This window comes from Lagenorhynchus albirostris, chromosome 3, assembly GCF_949774975.1.
Source record: "Lagenorhynchus albirostris chromosome 3, mLagAlb1.1, whole genome shotgun sequence".
Classification (NCBI taxonomy): domain Eukaryota; kingdom Metazoa; phylum Chordata; class Mammalia; order Artiodactyla; family Delphinidae; genus Lagenorhynchus; species Lagenorhynchus albirostris.
This window is the reverse complement of record NC_083097.1, coordinates 51,455,167-51,461,166: the sequence shown is the minus strand read 5'-3', so window position 1 is coordinate 51,461,166 and position 6,000 is coordinate 51,455,167. Positions and strand designations below refer to the sequence as shown.

The 6,000-nt window shown below is 47.2% G+C and overlaps 1 protein-coding gene across 1 annotated transcript in view; it reads right to left on the bottom strand.

The window, feature by feature from the left end:
• Positions 1-2,854: 2,854 nt before the first annotated feature.
• Positions 2,855-6,000, bottom strand: part of CWC27 (CWC27 spliceosome associated cyclophilin) — a 238,668-nt gene continuing 235,522 nt past the window's right edge. The window contains exons 14-15 of the transcript XR_009539487.1: positions 5,439-5,657; positions 2,855-3,424 (exon numbers count right to left, since the gene is read on the bottom strand). The gene's annotated coding sequence lies outside the window, so the exon portion shown is untranslated. The remainder of the gene's footprint in view (positions 3,425-5,438; positions 5,658-6,000) is intronic.

Genomic DNA, 6,000 nt, shown 5'->3' with positions numbered 1-6,000 from the left:
AAAAAAGGACAGAAAACCTTGAACTTTTGCATTTAACCAGTGGGCCGAAGCAATAAAGAGCAGAGGCTCTGTGACGGGGCACCAAGCGCTCCTGCCGGGCCGCGGAGCGGAGCTGGCTGTGGCCGTCTGGGCAGGGCGAGGTCCCCGGGACAGTCTCCGGGGTACAGGACCCTGCTCTGCGCAGGAGCCTTCAGAAAGAAGCCTGTTTTATCTCTGAGCAGCAATGACGTCACCCTAGGAAAACCCGAAAGTGCCGATTAATCACGAAGTCAGGACTAATCCCTGAAAAGAACTCGGGTCGGGGTGAGACAAAAGGGTGCCCCACACGGATGGTGATGTCAGACGCCCCCGCAGAGCGGCAGGCTGGGCAGCCACGCGGCTAGGCCTCCCCAAAGCTGCCCGCGGCGGCCTGCTTAGGAGCGCATGCACAGCAGCGCGCAGGCCGCCCGCTCTCGCCAGGCAGGTTCGCTCAGTACTGCGACCGTTCTTGACTGTCACCACGGTGGTGAGACAGTGGTTTCACCGAGATCTGCTGTAGTATCAGGGTCCCAAAGGGTAAATTACATCTTGGACCGTAATTGGAATGCACTTAGAGAGGCCGTTCTTATTTTTAAAGTACAGGGTTTTATAGCCTCCTGTTTTAATGAGATCTGTATTTATAGTTATATTATTCATGATTTTATTTTTATTAAAATTGTTTTAACGGTTTCAAACCATTGTTGGCACGCTTTGTTAGCCGGTTGCTGGAGGATGGCAGGGCTCTGGGATCCAGAGCCAGGGTGCAGGCCTATGTTCCGCATTGGCCCTTGCAAGGAGCCACAGCAGCGAAAACAGAATGGGCACCTAGCAGCATTGTGGAACAGGGTTCCTGATCCCTGGAGAAGCCCTCTGAGGGATAATGCACCTTGGATCCCATCTGTTTTCCTTGGAGAAGCTCCTCACACTGGTCTTGCTAAAAGCTGTCTGTGTCCTCTAGGAGAAAAAGTGATCAAAGGACTGTAGGGGGTCTGAGATGTCAGTAAAGACACCTGGCAGTGAAATATGTTGTTCTTATGAATGGCTCTGTAAAATGTTCTGAAAAGAATTCTGGTGAGGTGACACACTTTTCAGGCCGGTCCAGCAAAGGACTCGAAGCATTTTATGTGGGAAGCTACTGGGCTCTGCTCAGAAGGAAACGCTAGGGAGAGTGCCCAGGAGCACATGGAGTGAGGGACGCCTCCATCTTGCCTTCCCAGCATTTCCTCTTACAGCAGATTCTTATACTAACTTGCCTTGTGGTCAGACTTGAAGGAGCTCCCACTGGAGTCCCTGCAGCTCAGTGCTCCAGCTCCCCCATCCTGTGCTTGTTGTCTAGTTTATCAGGCAAATGTTAAACAGTGAATCACACTACAGACCACACCAGAGAGCAGGGTGTAGGCAAGTACCTGGAACCTGGGGATGAGTGGAGAGAGAGCTGGAGTTGGGGTCCAGGTGAGAAGCACTGGTAGGTACCCTTTGAAAATACCCACAAACACAAATTGCCCTGCTAATTTGTTTTAATCGTATCACAACTTGTCACAATCTATTTTCTTTCTTTCTTTCTCTTTTGCTTTTTTCTCTCTCTCCTTTCTTTCTTTCCTTCTTTCTTTTTCTCCCTTCCCTCCCTCTCTCTCTCTCTCTCTCTCTGTCTCTCTCTCTCTCTCTCTCTCTCTCACACACACACACACACACACACACACACACAAAACAAAGGTCTCACTAGGGTTGCTTTATGAACTTCACCAGTTCACTCAGTGCTGCATCATGTTAGATTGCCTTGGCAGGGTGAAGGGTGCTTATCTGCTTTTGATCACTGTTGGCGTCTCAGGCCTTTAAATCTTTTGACTTAGATCCGTTGTTCCACATTAGCCGCTACTGATTCTACAACCCTGGTGCTCTCTTGATTATATTTCTGTGATGTCTGTTCTGCCTCTTGGGCGCAAGGGGCTGGGGATGTGGAGGAGGGTTCCTAAGCCATAATCAGCAGCTTGAGTGCCTGTGACCTGTTCGGAGCTCATAGTAACCAGAGTCAACAACTAACTGGGTTTGGGAGATACAGCAGTGGGTTTATGTAGCTCAGGAAAGAGAATCCAGTTCCAAGGCATGGGAGGAACAGATAGGGACGTTTGGTGGCTGCTAAAATCAGAGCTTCTCAAACTGGGGTTATCATCAGAATTACCCAGGAAACTTAAAAATAGAGGCTTCCAGGGGCTGGGAGTGGGGCAGACATCTGTGGTTTTCAGAGCTCTTGGGTAATTCTGACACCAGATGAGGTAGGGCCCACTGGTTTATGGCTTGGGCTACTGTGAATCAGGGGCAGTGCTCAGCTTAGGCAATGCAGCGTTTCTGGGGGTGGGGTTGGTGGTCAGAAATAATGAGGTTCTGGAGATACATTTGGCCCAGTTTTCCAAAATTAGCTTTACTGTTGGGGCTGACCTTAAGACTTGGGACACAGAGCTAAAGGGATCTGGGAAGAGGACAGAAGTACCTACTTCCTGAGTGACTAGGAGGCAAAGGTTTGCAGGTCTCTAAGCCCAGGGGAAGGGCATTCGACTCAGGTCAAAGAAACACCAATCTTTTGAGGGAAACTATATGTCCAAATTACAGATGAGAAAACCAAAGCTCAGAGAGTTTAGGTGAATCATCTAAAGATTCCCAGCTAGTTGGTGGCAGAGACAGAGCTTGAACTTTTGGCTGTTTGATTCCCAAGTGTGAGTTTTGATGTCATATTTCCCATTTCAGAGGCCCTTTTAGTCCCAGAAAGGAGTTGAATACAAGTCGAAGAGTTGGGGTAGTGGTGGTGAGAGAAGTTTAGGGAATGAGTGATAGTCAATGCTAAAAGATGCAAAGAGCATTTATTTTAAAAACTCACATATTTGGGGTTGTTGTTTCAATTAGGTTCTTCATAGTCTGAGATTTTAGTATGTCCATGACATCTTAAAATCAACCTGAGTATTAGGTAGGGGTATAATAAACCAAATCAGTGGAACCAGAGGATGATCAGGTTCTAAATTTTATTTTTAAAAATAACTATTCATACGTTTCCAGAATCATTTAAGAGGAAGCTGGTATAATTTTGTTAATATAGCCCTCACATTTTAGCCGTGTCTCTAAAGTGCTCACCAACTTGGTTTGAGCAGGAGATTGGCAGTGAGTTGGAGACCATGCCATAACATGGGCTTGAGCGTCCAGTGAGGGAAAATTAAAGAAACTGACAAAGCACCCTTTGGAGGATGATGACAGAAATCCATGTATGAAAATAATCACACCTTGGGGATCTTGGAGGGTCTGCAAGCACTACCGATTACTCACCAGTTGTAAGATCTCCCAGCATTAATCCATTTTGGCAGTGGGAGGGATGTTACCAAATGACTACATTGCCTGCTCGCTTCTTCCAAACTCCTGGCTGGAAAAGAAAAATGAGTGAATATGCACTTTGGATGATGGAATTGTTTCCTGTATAGAGTCTACCTCATGGAGGTCCTTCAGGCCAGTAAGCCAGGATTTGAAATTTTATTTTTCTGTTGACCACATTCCAACAAATTCTGAAGCATCTAAATCCTATCTTGGAAGCAGTTTCCTTAAAGTTTAACCAGACTCATGTCAGGCCAGTGACCACCAAGGTTATTTTTTTAGCCTTATATTTTAAACATTATGGAAATGTCAAACTTGGCCCCACCATATTGGATGAGAAGGGAGAAAAAAAACTTCTTGGTTCTTGAAGGTGCTGTAACATTTTTAGGTCAATGTTTACTTAACTTCCAGCACATAAGATTGTTGGAAAAAAGTGCACTTGCAGGAAAACAAAATAAAACAATTTGTTTTCCCCTGTTGGTGGGAGACATTTTACTTAGAAACAGTAAGGATAATGTGGGATAGAAGGCAAGGGGAACTGCATTCAGGTGCATGCAGGTGCTAGAAGAATTCTTTGGCCACCACAGATTTTGAAATGGTTCCTCTTCTTCAGGTGGTACTTGATGGGATTGTCATAAAAAAAAAAAGCCTCATTATTAACTAATAAACCTCAGGAGGCACTGAGTGTCTTGGATATTTAAAGGAATGAAAGAGAGACAGAGAGAGGTAAGTGTACCATCCTAGCATATTACTAACCCTTGTCAGCAGAGAGGAGGTTTTCTTTGAAGAGAGGCACTAAACACATTTTCACATTATACCTACAGAGAGGGTTCACCCAGGAGCCAAAGGCAGGTTATGGACCACATCAGAATGTCATCCAGGAACACGATCTTCTCTCAGCTCGGCAGGTCATGAGGACCTCATTCTTTTTTTTTTTTTAATTTTATTTATTTATTTATTTATTTTTGGGTCTTCCTTTTCTGTGCGTGGGCTTTCTCTAGTTGCAGCGAGCGGGGGCCACTCTTCATCGCGGTGCACGGGTCTCTCACTGTCGCGGTCTCTCTTGTTGCTGGAGCACAAGCTCCAGACGCGCAGGCTCAGCGGCCATGGCTCACGGGCCTAGTTGCTCCGCGGCATGTGGGATCCTCCCAGACCAGGGCTCGAACCCGTGTCCCCTGCATTGACAGGCAGATTCTCAACCACTGCGCCACCAGGGAAGCCCCGAGGACCTCATTCTTAAACCTGGGGCTATCATCAGCCTGTGGAGAGACACTTTGGCTACGCATACAGCTCACAGGCCTGGGAAGAGTGTCTTTGTTCTACATCTTACTGGGTGGCCATTGAATTGTAAGCCTGGTGAAGAAACATTTTCTTCAAAGTGTTGCAGACGGTTGGGGGCCAGAGGCAGAGGGCTGTGGTCCTGGACAGTGATGCTCAGAAGTCTGTTTAGTTATTGTAGAGTCTGAACTTCCAGATAGATCTATTTCCTGAACAAGCCATGGGCCTCTGCAGGTGAGATGGAACATCAGATGGCCCAAGTCATAGATTACTGTCTTGTCACTAAATCTACTAGCCTGTGCCCCAAGTTTACAGGAAAACAAGTATTTGCTGTGGGAACAGTGAGGTGGTACAGGCTACGTCATATGGAACAGGCAGCACTTCTAGCTTCCACCTGTTAAATGCCTTGGCTCCAAAGACCATTTTATCTCAGGAAGTATTGACCAGATTCCTCAGAGCTAGAGTCTAAGAACAGAGTCCACAGAAAAGAGGAGCAGGACTAGAATTGCTGGTAGGAAAGGGAGAGTCAGGATTATGAGGTGGGAGGAGAGAGTTCCAAGAAGGCAGTGTTATCGGACCCTGTCTAGTCAGGCCCCAACAAGGGTCCTCCCGCCCAGTGTTGTTTGAGCCCGTAGAAGGAGACCAAGTTTGGTTCAGAAGCAAAGGAAAGCTTTCTTCTTTCATCGGAGGATGGAGAGGTGGACGCTTGGGCTCTAGAGCAGAGGCTGTGGGCGGGACTGCCTTACGGGGATCTCATTAGCAGGGAGGGGCGCGGGTGGGGTTCTCACCACCTGCAGCAGCTGTGGCTCAGGCTCCAGATTGCAGTGCCTGGTGCAGCTTCTCCGGTCATGGCCCGCTGCCGCCATATTGAATTGAGGTGTTGTGTGCAGTGCTTCTCCACACAGCTTACCAAGCTGGGGTGTTAGCACAGTGGTTCTGCGCTGGGAACTCTAATCCGATGTGTTAGGTGCAAGTCCTCTGCATACAGCCCACTGCAGGCAAGGAAACTAGATTAAGCACAAAATAAGAGGTTAGACCTTATCACCTGGATTCCATCTATTTTCCAGGGACCCCAGTGGGCTTTAGATTTGAGTTTGGCTGGAAGAATATCATGGATTATCTTCAAGAAAGCAGTTTTATAGAGTTTCTTCTGTAGGACTCTAGAGCCTTTGGGCTGGGCTTGCGAATGGAGAGGGCTGACAGGGAAGGGGGTGAGAGAAAAGGCTGTTATGCATAGCCGTGCTGTTGAGTTTTGCACAAGGGCACCACATCTTGGGGGATGTAATTCACATCATAAGCAATATAGGTTTGACATTTGTTATGGTGATTTTTCCTGCAGATGTGATAAAG